Below are 13,763 nucleotides of genomic sequence, written 5' to 3'. Positions count from 1 at the left end.
GCGATATATTACGCAAGACAGAGAACCTGAGAGAGGAAGGGTGAAACTCAAATCATATATTGTTTAAAACTTACAAATTTCATCTGTTTCAAAAGCTGCTTCGAGCCGGATTCGAACCAGCGACCTATGGATATCAGCTTTGTATCACTACAGCCCACGGCTCTACCAAGTGAGCTATCGAAGGACACACGTCTATGGAAGCATTACTCCTGAGTTGGAGTTCATAAATAGAGATAAAACATGAAAAAAAAACATGATCGGATCACATGATAGCTTGAGGTTTACAACGACATTTTCAGCGTTCATTTTTGAAATGCTTAAACTCTATTCAGACATTGGGGTATTTTGGACTGACAGGATAAGATAGTATCGAAATGGAGAAATAGAAACATTGCGATATATTACGTAAGACAGAGAATCGGAGAGCGGAAGGGTGAAACTCAAATCATATATTGCTTAAAAATTACAAATTTCATCTGTTTCAAAAGCTCCTGCGAGCCGGATTCGAACCAGCGACCTATGGATATCAGCTTTGTATCACTACAGTCCACCGCTCTACCAACTGAGCTATCGAAGGACACACGTCCATGGAAGCATTACTCCAGAGGTGGAGTTCCTAAATTAAGATTAAACATGAAAAAAAAAACATGATCGGACAATCAGTCAGATTGATGGAAATTGTTATTATTAAGTAAAGATTTGATCTTGTATGGGCTCCTGAGTTGGAGTTCATAAATTGAGATAAAACATAAAAAACACATGATGGGACAATCTGTCAGATTGATGAGAAATTGTTATTATAAGGTAAAAATTTGATCTCGACTGGGCAGTTATACAATAGTGAGGAATCGTCCCGGATTTGAACAAAGGGCGATGTTCACAACGAAATATTTAATATAATGAAAGTCTATGCAGACATAACAAATTCATTAGATCTCCCTATTAAAAAAATTCCTTCGAGTCGGATTCGAACCAGCGACCTGTAGATCTCAGCATTTTACCCCTACAGTCCTCCGGTATATCAACTGAGCTATCAAAGGGCATATCTCCGGCATGAACCCTGATTTAAAATTCATGAATTGAAATGTTTAATACAAAAACCAAAACACATGATCAAAACATTCTGTCTGAATTATGAGAAGTTATTAAATGAGTCATTGGTTCAGACTGGGTAGTGATACAAAAGCAAGGGCTCGTCCGAGATTTGAACCCGGGACCTCTCGCACCCAGAGCGAGAATCATACCCCTAGACCAACGAGCCGGACAATCTGTCAGATTGATGAGAAATTATTATTATTAAGTTAAAATTTAATCTTGAATGGGCTCCTGAGTTGGAGTTCATAAATTGAGATAAAACATGAAAAAAACACATGATGGGACAATCTGTCAGATTGATGAGAAATTGTTATTATAAGGTAAAAATTTGAACTCGACTGGGCAGTTATACAATAGTGAGGAATCGTCCCGGATTTGAACAAAAGGCTATGTTCACAACAAAATATTCAATATAATGAAAGTCTATGCAGACATAACAAATTTACTTAGATCTCCCTATTAAAAAAATTCCTTCGAGCCGGATTCGAATCAGCAACCTATAGATCTCAGCATTCTACCCCTACAGTCCACCGGTCTATCAACTGAGCTATCGAAGGGCATATCTCCGGCATGACGCCTGATTTAAAATTCATGATTTGAAATGTTTAATACAAAAACCAAAACACATGATCAGACATTCTGTCTGAATTAAGAGAAGTTATTAAATGAGTCATTGGTTCAGACTGGGTAGTGATACAAAAGCAAGGGCTCGTCCGGGATTTGAACCCGGGACCTCTCGCACCCAAAGCGAGAATCATACCCCTAGACCAACGAACCCATAAATAGCCGAAGTTTACAACGACATTTTGAGCCTTGATTTTAAAATAATCAAACTCAAGCAAACATTGGGGTATTTTGGACTCAGAGGTTAAGATAGTATTGACATGGATAAATAGAAACCTTGACATATAATACGGAAGAAAGAGAACCGGAGAGAGGAAAGGTGAAACACAAGTCATATATTGTTTTAAAAATTACAAATTTCATCTATTATAAAATTTATCTGGAGGGTTAAGATAGTATTGACATGGAGAAATAGAAACATTGCGATATATTACGAGAGACAGAGAACCGGAGAGAGGAAGGGTGAAACTCAAATCATATATTGTTCAAAAATTACAAATTTAATCTATTTCAAAAGATCCTTCGAGCCGGATTCGAACCAGCGACCTATGGATATCAGCTTCCTATCACTACAGTCCACCGCTCTACCAACTGAGCTATCGAAGGACACACGACTAGGAATGCATTACGCCTGAGTTGACGTTCATAAATGTAGATGTTTAATACAAAAACCAAAAAACATGATCAGATATTCTGTCCTAATATTGAGAAGTTAATAAATGAGATATTGGTTCAGACTGGGAAGTGATACAAAAGCGAAGTCTCATCCGTGATTTAAACACGGGACCTCTCGCACCGAAAGCGAAAATCATACCCCTAGACCAACGAGCCCATCGAAAAAACGACATTTTCAGCCTTGATTTTAAAATAATCAAACTCTATGCAGACAATGGTGTATTTTGGACTGACATGATAAGATAGTATTGAAATGGAGAAATAGAAACATTGCGATATATTACGCAAGGCAGAGAACCTGAGAGAGGAAGGGTGAAACTCAAATCATATATTGTTTAAAACTTACAAATTTCATCTGTTTCAAAAGCTGCTTCGAGCCGGATTCGAACCAGCGACCTATGGATATCAGCTTTGTATCACTACAGCCCACGGCTCTACCAAGTGAGCTATCGAAGGACACACGTCTATGGAAGCATTATTCCTGAGTTGGAGTTCATAAATAGAGATAAAACATGAAAAAAACACATGGTCGGACAATCTGTCAGATTGATGAGAAATTGTTATTATTAAGTAAAAATTTGATCTTGAATGGGCAGTTATACAATAGTGAGGAATCTTTCCGGATTTGAACAAAAGGCGATGTTCACAACGACCTATTCAATATAATGAAAGTCTATGCAGACATAACAAATTTACTTAGATCTCCCTATTAAAAAAATTCCTTCGAGCCGGATTCGAACCAGCGACCTATAGACCTCAGCATTCTACCCCTACAGTCCACCGATCTATCAACTGAGCTATCGAAGGGCATATCTCCGGTATGACGCCTGATTTAAAATTCATGAATTGAAATGTTTAATACAAAAACCAAAACACATGATCAGACATTCTGTCTGAATTATGAGAAGTTATTAAATGAGTCATTGGTTCAGCAAGGGCTCGTCCGGGATTTGAACCCGAGACCTCTCGCACCCAAAGCGAGAATCATACCCCTAGACCAACGAGCCCATCAATAGCCAAAGTTTACAACGACATTTTGAGCCTTGATTTTAAAATAATCAAACTCTATGCAAACATTGGGGTATTTTGGACTCAGAGGTTAAAATAGTATTGACATGGATAAATAGAAACCTTGACATATAATACGGAAGAAAGAGAACCGGAGAGAGGAAAGGTGAAACTCAAGTCATATATTGTTTTAAAAATTACAAATTTCATCTATTATAAAATTTATCTGGAAGGTTAAGATAGTATTGACATGGAGAAATAGAAACATTGCGATATATTACGAAAGACAGAGAACCGGAGAGAGGAAGGGTGAAACTCAAATCATATATTGTTCAAAAATTACAAATTTAATCTATTTCAAAAGATCCTTCGAGCCGGATTCGAACCAGCGACCTATGGATATCAGCTTTCTATCACTACAGTCCACCGCTCTACCAACTGAGCTATCGAAGGTCACACGACTAGGAATGCATTACGCCTGAGTTGACGTTCATAAATGGAGATGTTTAATACAAAAACCAAAAAACATGATCACATATTCTGTCCTAATATCGAGAAGTTAATAAATGAGATATTGGTTCAGACTGGGAAGTGATACAAAAGCGAAGTCTCGTCCGTGATTTGAACACGGGACCTCTTGCACCGAAAGCGAGAATCATGCACATAGACCAACGAGCCAATCGATAGCTTGAGGTTTACAACGACATTTTCAGCGTTCATTTTTGAAAAACTTAAACTCTATGCAGATATTGGGGTATTTTGGACTGACATGATAAGATAGCATTGAAATGGAGAAAGAGAAATATTGCGATATATTACGTAAGACAGAGAACCGGAGAGGGGAAGGGGGAAACTCAAATCATATATTGTGTAAAAATTCATCTGTTTCAAAAGCTCCTTCGAGCCGGATTCGAACCAGCGACCTATGGATATCAGCTTTGTATCACTACAGTCCACCGCTCTACCAACTGAGCTATCGAAGGACACACGCCTATGGAAGCATTACTCCTGAGTTGGAGTTCATAAATTGAGATATAACATGAAAAAAACACATGATCGGACAATCTGTCAGATTGATGAGAAATTGTTATTATTAAGTAAAAATTTGATCTTGAATGGGCAATTATACAATAGTGAGGAATCTTTCCGGATTTGAACAAAAGGCGATGTTCACAACGACCTATTCAATATAATGAAAGTCTATGCAGACATAACAAATTTACTTAGATCTCCCTATTAAAAAAATTCCTTCGAGCAGGATTCGAACAAGCGACCTATAGATTTCAGCATTCTACCCCTACAGTCCACCGGTCTATCAACTGAGCTATCGAAGGGCATATCTCCGGCATGACGCCTGATTTAAAATTCATGAATTGAAATGTTTAATACCAAAACCAAAACACATGATCAGGCATTCTGTCTGAATTATGAGAAGTTATTAAATGAGTCATTGGTTCAGACTGGGTAGTGATACAAAAGCAAGGGCTCGTCCAGGATTTGAACCCGGGACATCTCGCACCCAAAGCGAAAATCATATCCCTAGACCAACGAGCCCATAAATAGCCGAAGTTTACAACGACATTTTGAGCCTTGATTTTAAAATAATCAAACTCTCTGCAAACATTGGGGTATTTTGGACTCAGAGGTTAAGATAGTATTGACATGGATAAATAGAAACCTTGACATATAATACGGAAGAAAGAGAACCGAAGAGAGGAAAGGTGAAACACAAGTCATATATTGTTTTAAAAATTACAAATTTCATCTATTATAAAATTTATCTGGAGGGTTAAGATAGTATTGACATGGAGAAATAGAAACATTGCGATATATTACGAGAGACAGAGAACCGGAGAGAGGAAGGGTGAAACTCAAATCATATATTGTTCAAAAATTACAAATTTAATCTATTTCAAAAGATCCTTCGAGCCGGATTCGAACCAGCGACCTATGGATATCAGCTTCCTATCACTACAGTCCACCGCTCTACCAACTGAGCTATCGAAGGACACACGACTAGGAATGCATTACGCCTGAGTTGACGTTCATAAATGTAGATGTTTAATACAAAAACCAAAAAACATGATCAGATATTCTGTCCTAATATTGAGAAGTTAATAAATGAGATATTGATTCAGACTGGGAAGTGATACAAAAGCGAAGTCTCGTCCGTGATTTAAACACGGGACCTCTCGCACCGAAAGCGAAAATCATACCCCTAGACCAACAAGCCCATCGAAAAAACGACATTTTCAGCCTTGATTTTAAAATAATCAAACTCTATGCAGACATTGGGGTATTTTGGACTGACATGATAAGATAGTATTGAAATGGAGAAATAGAAACATTGCGATATATTACGCAAGACAGAGAACCTGAGAGAGGAAGGGTGAAACTCAAATCATATATTGTTCAAAAATTACAAATTTAATCTATTTCAAAAGATCCTTCGAGCCGGATTCGAACCAGCGACCTATGGATATCAGCTTTCTATCACTACAGTCCACCGCTCTACCAACTGAGCTATCGAAGGTCACACGACTAGGAATGCATTACGCCTGAGTTGACGTTCATAAATGGAGATGTTTAATACAAAAACCAAAAAACATGATCACATATTCTGTCCTAATATCGAGAAGTTAATAAATGAGATATTGGTTCAGACTGGGAAGTGATACAAAAGCGAAGTCTCGTCCGTGATTTGAACACGGGACCTCTTGCACCGAAAGCGAGAATCATGCACATAGACCAACGAGCCAATCGATAGCTTGAGGTTTACAACGACATTTTCAGCGTTCATTTTTGAAAAACTTAAACTCTATGCAGATATTGGGGTATTTTGGACTGACATGATAAGATAGCATTGAAATGGAGAAAGAGAAATATTGCGATATATTACGTAAGACAGAGAACCGGAGAGGGGAAGGGGGAAACTCAAATCATATATTGTGTAAAAATTCATCTGTTTCAAAAGCTCCTTCGAGCCGGATTCGAACCAGCGACCTATGGATATCAGCTTTGTATCACTACAGTCCACCGCTCTACCAACTGAGCTATCGAAGGACACACGCCTATGGAAGCATTACTCCTGAGTTGGAGTTCATAAATTGAGATATAACATGAAAAAAACACATGATCGGACAATCTGTCAGATTGATGAGAAATTGTTATTATTAAGTAAAAATTTGATCTTGAATGGGCAATTATACAATAGTGAGGAATCTTTCCGGATTTGAACAAAAGGCGATGTTCACAACGACCTATTCAATATAATGAAAGTCTATGCAGACATAACAAATTTACTTAGATCTCCCTATTAAAAAAATTCCTTCGAGCAGGATTCGAACAAGCGACCTATAGATTTCAGCATTCTACCCCTACAGTCCACCGGTCTATCAACTGAGCTATCGAAGGGCATATCTCCGGCATGACGCCTGATTTAAAATTCATGAATTGAAATGTTTAATACCAAAACCAAAACACATGATCAGGCATTCTGTCTGAATTATGAGAAGTTATTAAATGAGTCATTGGTTCAGACTGGGTAGTGATACAAAAGCAAGGGCTCGTCCAGGATTTGAACCCGGGACATCTCGCACCCAAAGCGAAAATCATATCCCTAGACCAACGAGCCCATAAATAGCCGAAGTTTACAACGACATTTTGAGCCTTGATTTTAAAATAATCAAACTCTCTGCAAACATTGGGGTATTTTGGACTCAGAGGTTAAGATAGTATTGACATGGATAAATAGAAACCTTGACATATAATACGGAAGAAAGAGAACCGAAGAGAGGAAAGGTGAAACACAAGTCATATATTGTTTTAAAAATTACAAATTTCATCTATTATAAAATTTATCTGGAGGGTTAAGATAGTATTGACATGGAGAAATAGAAACATTGCGATATATTACGAGAGACAGAGAACCGGAGAGAGGAAGGGTGAAACTCAAATCATATATTGTTCAAAAATTACAAATTTAATCTATTTCAAAAGATCCTTCGAGCCGGATTCGAACCAGCGACCTATGGATATCAGCTTCCTATCACTACAGTCCACCGCTCTACCAACTGAGCTATCGAAGGACACACGACTAGGAATGCATTACGCCTGAGTTGACGTTCATAAATGTAGATGTTTAATACAAAAACCAAAAAACATGATCAGATATTCTGTCCTAATATTGAGAAGTTAATAAATGAGATATTGATTCAGACTGGGAAGTGATACAAAAGCGAAGTCTCGTCCGTGATTTAAACACGGGACCTCTCGCACCGAAAGCGAAAATCATACCCCTAGACCAACAAGCCCATCGAAAAAACGACATTTTCAGCCTTGATTTTAAAATAATCAAACTCTATGCAGACATTGGGGTATTTTGGACTGACATGATAAGATAGTATTGAAATGGAGAAATAGAAACATTGCGATATATTACGCAAGACAGAGAACCTGAGAGAGGAAGGGTGAAACTCAAATCATATATTGTTTAAAACTTACAAATTTCATCTGTTTCAAAAGCTCCTTCGAGCCGGATTCGAACCAGCGACCTATGAATATCAGCTTTGTATCACTACAGCCCACGGCTCTACCAAGTGAGCTATCGAAGGACACACGACTATGGAAGCATTACTCCTGAGTTGGAGTTCATAAATAGAGATAAAACATGAAAAAAAAACATGATCGGATCACATGATAGCTTGAGGTTTACAACGACATTTTCAGCGTTCATTTTTGAAATGCTTAAACTCTATTCAGACATTGGGGTATTTTGGACTGACAGGATAAGATAGTATCGAAATGGAGAAATAGAAACATTGCGATATATTACGTAAGACAGAGAATCGGAGAGCGGAAGGGTGAAACTCAAATCATATATTGCTTAAAAATTACAAATTTCAAATTTCTCCCTATTAAAAAAATTCCTTCGAGCCGGATTCGAATCAGCAACCTATAGATCTCAGCATTCTACCCCTACAGTCCACCGGTCTATCAACTGAGCTATCGAAGGGCATATCTCCGGCATGACGCCTGATTTAAAATTCATGATTTGAAATGTTTAATACAAAAACCAAAACACATGATCAGACATTCTGTCTGAATTAAGAGAAGTTATTAAATGGGTCATTGGTTCAGACTGGGTAGTGATACAAAAGCAAGGGCTCGTCCGGGATTTGAACCCGGGACCTCTCGCACCCAAAGCGAGAATCATACCCCTAGGCCAACGAGCCCATCAATAGCCGAAGTTTACAACGACATTTTGAGCCTTGATTTTAAAATAATCAAACTCAAGCAAACATTGGGGTATTTTGGACTCAGAGGTTAAGATAGTATTGACATGGATAAATAGAAACCTTGACATATAATACGGAAGAAAGAAAACCGGAGAGAGGAAAGGTGAAACTCAAGCCATATATTGTTTTAAAAATTACAAATTTCATCTATTATAAAATTTATCTGGAAGGTTAAGATAGTATTGACATGGAGAAATAGAAACATTGCAATATATTACGAAAGACAGAGAACCGGAGAGAGGAAGGGTGAAACTCAAATCATATATTGTTCAAAAATTACAAATTTAATCTATTTCAAAAGATCCTTCGAGCCGGATTCCAACCAGCGACCTATGGATATCAGCTTTCTTTCACTACAGTCCACCGCTCTACCAACTGAGCTATCAAAGGTCACACGACTAGGAATGCATTACGCTTGAGTTGACGTTCATAAATGGAGATGTTTAATACAATAACCAAAAAACATGATCAGATATTCTGTCCTAATATCGAGAAGTTAATAAATGAGATATTGGTTCAGACTGGGAAGTGATACAGAAGTGAAGTCTCGTACGTGATTTGAACACGGGACCTCTCGCACCGAAAGCGAGAATCATACACATAGACCAACGAGCCAATCGATAGCTTGAGGTTTACAACGACATTTTCAGCTTTCTTTTTTGAAATACTTAAACTCTATGCAGATATTGAGGTATTTTGGACTGACAGGATAAGATAGTATTGAAATGGAGAAATAGAAATATTGCGATATATTACGTAAGACAGAGAACCGGAGAGAGGAAGGGTGAAACTCAAATCATATATTGTGTAAAAATTACAAATTTCATCTGTTTCAAAAGCTCCCTCGAGTCGGATTCGAACCAGCGACCTATGGATATCAGCTTTGTATCACTACAGTCCACCGCTCTACCAACTGAGCTATCGAAGGACACACGTCTATGGAAGCATTACTCCTGAGTTGGAGTTCATAAATTGAGATAAAACATGAAAAAAAACATGATCGGATCACATGATAGCTTGAGGTTTACAACGACATTTTCAGCGTTCATTTTTGAAATGCTTAAACTCTATTCAGACATTGGGGTATTTTGGACTGACAGGATAAGATAGTATTGAAATGGTGAAATAGAAACATCGCGATATATTACGTAAGACAGAGAATCGGAGAGAGTAAAGGTGAAACTCAAATCATATATTGCTTAAAAATTACAAATTTCATCTGTTTCAAAAGCTCCTGCGAGCCGGATTCGAACCAGCGACCTATGGATATCAGCTTTGTATTACTACAGTCCACCGCTCTAACAACTGAGCTATCGAAGGACACACGTCCATGGAAGCATTACTCCTGAGGTGGAGTTCCTAAATTAAGATATAACATGAAAAAAAACACATGATCGGACAATCAGTCAGATTGATGGAAATTGTTATAATTAAGTAAAGATTTGATCTTGTATGGGCTCCTGAGTTGGAGTTCATAAATTGAGATAAAACATAAAAAACACATGATGGGACGATCTGTCAGATTGATGAGAAATTGTTATTATAAGGTAAAAATTTGATCTCGACTGGGCAGTTATACAATAGAGAGGAATCGTCCCGGATTTGAACAAAAGGCGATGTTCACAACGAAATATTTAATATAATGAAAGTCTTTGCAGACATAACAAATTAATTAGATCTCCCTAATAAAAAAATTCCTTCGAGTTGGATTCGAACCAGCGACCTGTAGATCTCAGCATTTTACCCCTACAGTCCTCCGGTATATCAACTGAGCTATCGAAGGGCATATCTCCGGCATGAACCCTGATTTAAAATTCATGAATTGAAATGTTTAATACAAAAACCAAAACACATGAACAAAACATTCTGTCTGAATTATGAGAAGTTATTAAATGAGTCATTGGTTCAGACTGGGTAGTGATACAAAAGCAAGGGCTCGTCCGGGATTTGAACCCGGGACCTCTCGCACCCAAAGCGAGAATCATACCCCTAGACCAACGAGCCCATAAATAGCCGAAGTTTACAACGACATTTTGAGCCTTGATTTTAAAATAATCAAACTCTCTGCAAACATTGGGGTATTTTGGACTCAGAGGTTAAGATAGTATTGACATGGATAAATAGAAACCTTGACATATAATACGGAAGAAAGATAACCGGAGAGCGGAAAGGTGAAACTCAAGTCATATATTGTTTTAAAAATTACAAATTTCATCCATTATAAAATTTATCTGGAGGGTTAAGATAGTATTGACATGGAGAAATAGAAACATTGCGATATATTACAAGAGACAGAGAACCGGAGAGAGGAAGGGTGAAACTCAAATCATATATTGTTCAAAAATTACAAATTTAATCTATTTCAAAAGATTTCTTCGAGCAGGATTCGAACCAGCGACCTATGGATATCAGCTTCCTATCACTACGGTCCACCGCTCTACCAACTGAGCTATCGAAGGTCACCCGACTAGGAATGCATTACGCCTGAGTTGACGTTCATAAATGGAGATGTTTAATAAAAAAACCAAAAAACATGATCAGATATTCTGTCCTAACATCGAGAAGTTAATAAATGAGATATTGGTTCAGACTGGGAAGTGATACAAAAGTGAAGTCTCGTCCGTGATTTGAACACGGGACCTCTCGCACCGAAAGCGAGAATCATACACATAGACCAACGAGCCAATCGATAGCTTGAGGTTTACAACGACATTTTCAGCTTTCTTTTTTGAAATACTTAAACTCTATGCAGATATTGGGGTATTTTTGACTGACAGGATAAGATAGTATTGAAATGGAGAAATAGAAATATTGCGATATATTACGTAAGACAGAGAACCGGACAGAGGAAGGGTGAAACTCAAATCATATATTGTGTAAAAATTACAAATTTCATCTGTTTCAAAAGCTCCTTCGAATCGGATTCGAAACAGCGACCTATGGATATCAGCTTTGTATCACTACAGTCCACCGCTCCACCAACTGAGCTATCGAAGGACACACGTCTATGGAAGCACTACTCCTGAGTTGGAGTTCATAAATTGAGATATAACATGAAAAAAACACATGGTCGGACAATCTGTCAGATTGATGAGAAATTGTTATTATTAAGTAAAAATTTGATCTTGAATGGGCAGTTATACAATAGTGAGGAATCTTTCCGGATTTGAACAAAAGGCGATGTTCACAACGACCTATTCAATATAATGAAAGTCTTTGCAGACATAACAAATTTACTTAGATCTCCCTATTAAAAAAATTCCTTCGAGCCGGATTCGAACCAGCGACTTACAGATCTCAGCATTCTACCCCTACAGTCCACCGGTCTATCAACTGAGCTATCGAAGGGCATATCTCCAGCATGACGCCTGATTTAAAATTCATGAATAGAAATGTTTAATACAAAAACCAAAACACATGATCAGACATTCTGTCTGAATTATGAGAAGTTATTAAATGAGTCATTGTTTCAGACTGGGTAGTGATACAAAAGCAAGGGCTCGTCCGGGATTTGAACCCGGGACCTCTCGCACCCAAAGCGAGAATCATACCCCTAGACCAATGAGCCCATCAATAGCCGAAGTTTACAACGACATTTTGAGCCTTGATTTTAAAATAATCAAACTCTTTGCAAACATTGGGGTATTTTGGACTGAGAGGTTAAGATAGTATTGACATGGATAAATAGAAACCTTGACATATAATACGGAAGAAAGAGAACCGGAGTGAGGAAAGGTGAAACTCAAGTCATATATTGTTACAAAAATTACAAATTTCATCTATTATAAAATTTATCTGGAAGGTTAAGATAGTATTGACATGGAGAAATAGAAACATTGCGATATATTACGTAAGACAGAGAATCGGAGAGCGGAAGGGTGAAACTCAAATCATATATTGCTTAAAAATTACAAATTTCATCTGTTTCAAAAGCTCCTGCGAGCCGGATTCGAACCAGCGACCTATGGATATGAGCTTTGTATCACTACAGTCCACCGCTCTACCAACTGAGCTATCGAAGGACACATGTCCATGGAAGCAATACTCCTGAGGTGGAGTTCCTAAATTAAGATTAAACATGAAAAAAAAAACATGATCGGACAATCAGTCAGATTGATGGAAATTGTTATTATTAAGTAAAGATTTGATCTTGTATGGGCTCCTGAGTTGGAGTTCATAAATTGAGATAAAACATAAAAAACACATGATGGGACAATCTGTCAGATTGATGAGAAATTGTTATTATAAGGTAAAAATTTGATCTCGACTGGGCAGTTATACAATAGTGAGGAATCGTCCCGGATTTGAACAATAGACGATGTTCACAACGAAATATTTAATATAATGAAAGTCTACCAAGCGAACCAGCGACCTGTAGATCTCAGCATTTTACCCCTACAGTCCTCCGGTATATCAACTGAGCTAAATCTCCGGCATGAACCCTGATTTAAAATTCATGAATTGAAATGTTTAATACTAAAACCAAAACACATGATCAAAACATTCTGTCTGAATTATGAGAAGTTATTAAATGAGTCATTGGTTCAGACTGGGTAGTGATACAAAAGCAAGGGCTCGTCCGGGATTTGAACCCGGGACCTCTCGCACCCAAAGCGAGAATCATACCCCTAGACCAACGAGCCGGACAATCTGTCAGATTGATGAGAAATTGTTATTATTAAGTTAAAATTTGATCTTGAATGGGCTCCTGAGTTGGAGTTCATAAATTGAGATAAAACATGAAAAAAACACATGATGGGACAATCTGTCAGATTGATGAGAAATTGTTATTATAAGGTAAAAATTTGATCTCGACTGGGCAGTTATACAATAGTGAGGAATCGTCCCGGATTTGAACAAAAGGCTATGTTCACAACAAAATATTCAATATAATGAAAGTCTATGCAGACATAACAAATTTACTTAGATCTCCCTATTAAAAAAATTCCTTCGAGCCGGATTCGAATCAGCAACCTATAGATCTCAGCATTCTACCCCTACAGTCCACCGGTCTATCAACTGAGCTATCGAAGGGCATATCTCCGGCATGACGCCTGATTTAAA

At 37.7% G+C, this 13,763-nt stretch overlaps 20 non-coding genes across 20 annotated transcripts; all 20 read right to left on the bottom strand.

Annotated features, from left to right (window-relative positions):
• Positions 1–489: 489 nt before the first annotated feature.
• Trnay-gua (transfer RNA tyrosine (anticodon GUA)) lies at positions 490–577 on the bottom strand. The gene is given in 2 exon segments: positions 490–525; positions 541–577. It is a non-coding gene; the product is annotated as a tRNA-Tyr (tRNA).
• Positions 578–1,189: 612 nt separating this feature from the next.
• Positions 1,190–1,261, bottom strand: Trnap-ugg (transfer RNA proline (anticodon UGG)). The gene has a single exon. It is a non-coding gene; the product is annotated as a tRNA-Pro (tRNA).
• Positions 1,262–1,800: 539 nt separating this feature from the next.
• Positions 1,801–1,872, bottom strand: Trnap-ugg (transfer RNA proline (anticodon UGG)). The gene has a single exon. It is a non-coding gene; the product is annotated as a tRNA-Pro (tRNA).
• A 365-nt stretch (positions 1,873–2,237) lies between these two features.
• Positions 2,238–2,325, bottom strand: Trnay-gua (transfer RNA tyrosine (anticodon GUA)). The gene is given in 2 exon segments: positions 2,238–2,273; positions 2,289–2,325. It is a non-coding gene; the product is annotated as a tRNA-Tyr (tRNA).
• A 1,004-nt stretch (positions 2,326–3,329) lies between these two features.
• On the bottom strand, positions 3,330–3,401 carry Trnap-ugg (transfer RNA proline (anticodon UGG)). Its single transcript has one exon. It is a non-coding gene; the product is annotated as a tRNA-Pro (tRNA).
• A 366-nt stretch (positions 3,402–3,767) lies between these two features.
• Positions 3,768–3,855, bottom strand: Trnay-gua (transfer RNA tyrosine (anticodon GUA)). Its single transcript is given in 2 exon segments — positions 3,768–3,803; positions 3,819–3,855. It is a non-coding gene; the product is annotated as a tRNA-Tyr (tRNA).
• Positions 3,856–4,297: 442 nt separating this feature from the next.
• Trnay-gua (transfer RNA tyrosine (anticodon GUA)) lies at positions 4,298–4,385 on the bottom strand. The gene is given in 2 exon segments: positions 4,298–4,333; positions 4,349–4,385. It is a non-coding gene; the product is annotated as a tRNA-Tyr (tRNA).
• A 937-nt stretch (positions 4,386–5,322) lies between these two features.
• Positions 5,323–5,410, bottom strand: Trnay-gua (transfer RNA tyrosine (anticodon GUA)). Its single transcript is given in 2 exon segments — positions 5,323–5,358; positions 5,374–5,410. It is a non-coding gene; the product is annotated as a tRNA-Tyr (tRNA).
• Positions 5,411–5,847: 437 nt separating this feature from the next.
• Positions 5,848–5,935, bottom strand: Trnay-gua (transfer RNA tyrosine (anticodon GUA)). Its single transcript is given in 2 exon segments — positions 5,848–5,883; positions 5,899–5,935. It is a non-coding gene; the product is annotated as a tRNA-Tyr (tRNA).
• Positions 5,936–6,377: 442 nt separating this feature from the next.
• Positions 6,378–6,465, bottom strand: Trnay-gua (transfer RNA tyrosine (anticodon GUA)). The gene is given in 2 exon segments: positions 6,378–6,413; positions 6,429–6,465. It is a non-coding gene; the product is annotated as a tRNA-Tyr (tRNA).
• A 937-nt stretch (positions 6,466–7,402) lies between these two features.
• On the bottom strand, positions 7,403–7,490 carry Trnay-gua (transfer RNA tyrosine (anticodon GUA)). Its single transcript is given in 2 exon segments — positions 7,403–7,438; positions 7,454–7,490. It is a non-coding gene; the product is annotated as a tRNA-Tyr (tRNA).
• A 1,074-nt stretch (positions 7,491–8,564) lies between these two features.
• Trnap-ugg (transfer RNA proline (anticodon UGG)) lies at positions 8,565–8,636 on the bottom strand. The gene has a single exon. It is a non-coding gene; the product is annotated as a tRNA-Pro (tRNA).
• Positions 8,637–9,001: 365 nt separating this feature from the next.
• Positions 9,002–9,089, bottom strand: Trnay-gua (transfer RNA tyrosine (anticodon GUA)). Its single transcript is given in 2 exon segments — positions 9,002–9,037; positions 9,053–9,089. It is a non-coding gene; the product is annotated as a tRNA-Tyr (tRNA).
• Positions 9,090–9,539: 450 nt separating this feature from the next.
• Trnay-gua (transfer RNA tyrosine (anticodon GUA)) lies at positions 9,540–9,627 on the bottom strand. The gene is given in 2 exon segments: positions 9,540–9,575; positions 9,591–9,627. It is a non-coding gene; the product is annotated as a tRNA-Tyr (tRNA).
• A 304-nt stretch (positions 9,628–9,931) lies between these two features.
• Positions 9,932–10,019, bottom strand: Trnay-gua (transfer RNA tyrosine (anticodon GUA)). The gene is given in 2 exon segments: positions 9,932–9,967; positions 9,983–10,019. It is a non-coding gene; the product is annotated as a tRNA-Tyr (tRNA).
• Positions 10,020–10,631: 612 nt separating this feature from the next.
• Positions 10,632–10,703, bottom strand: Trnap-ugg (transfer RNA proline (anticodon UGG)). Its single transcript has one exon. It is a non-coding gene; the product is annotated as a tRNA-Pro (tRNA).
• Positions 10,704–11,070: 367 nt separating this feature from the next.
• Positions 11,071–11,158, bottom strand: Trnay-gua (transfer RNA tyrosine (anticodon GUA)). Its single transcript is given in 2 exon segments — positions 11,071–11,106; positions 11,122–11,158. It is a non-coding gene; the product is annotated as a tRNA-Tyr (tRNA).
• Positions 11,159–12,195: 1,037 nt separating this feature from the next.
• Trnap-ugg (transfer RNA proline (anticodon UGG)) lies at positions 12,196–12,267 on the bottom strand. Its single transcript has one exon. It is a non-coding gene; the product is annotated as a tRNA-Pro (tRNA).
• Positions 12,268–12,633: 366 nt separating this feature from the next.
• Positions 12,634–12,721, bottom strand: Trnay-gua (transfer RNA tyrosine (anticodon GUA)). The gene is given in 2 exon segments: positions 12,634–12,669; positions 12,685–12,721. It is a non-coding gene; the product is annotated as a tRNA-Tyr (tRNA).
• A 549-nt stretch (positions 12,722–13,270) lies between these two features.
• Positions 13,271–13,342, bottom strand: Trnap-ugg (transfer RNA proline (anticodon UGG)). Its single transcript has one exon. It is a non-coding gene; the product is annotated as a tRNA-Pro (tRNA).
• Positions 13,343–13,763: the final 421 nt, after the last annotated feature.

The sequence above is a fragment of the Styela clava genome, chromosome 12 (assembly GCF_964204865.1).
Source record: "Styela clava chromosome 12, kaStyClav1.hap1.2, whole genome shotgun sequence".
Taxonomy (NCBI): Eukaryota; Metazoa; Chordata; class Ascidiacea; order Stolidobranchia; family Styelidae; genus Styela; species Styela clava.
Note: the sequence above shows the minus strand (reverse complement) of the source record. Positions and strands in the feature narration are given on the sequence as shown.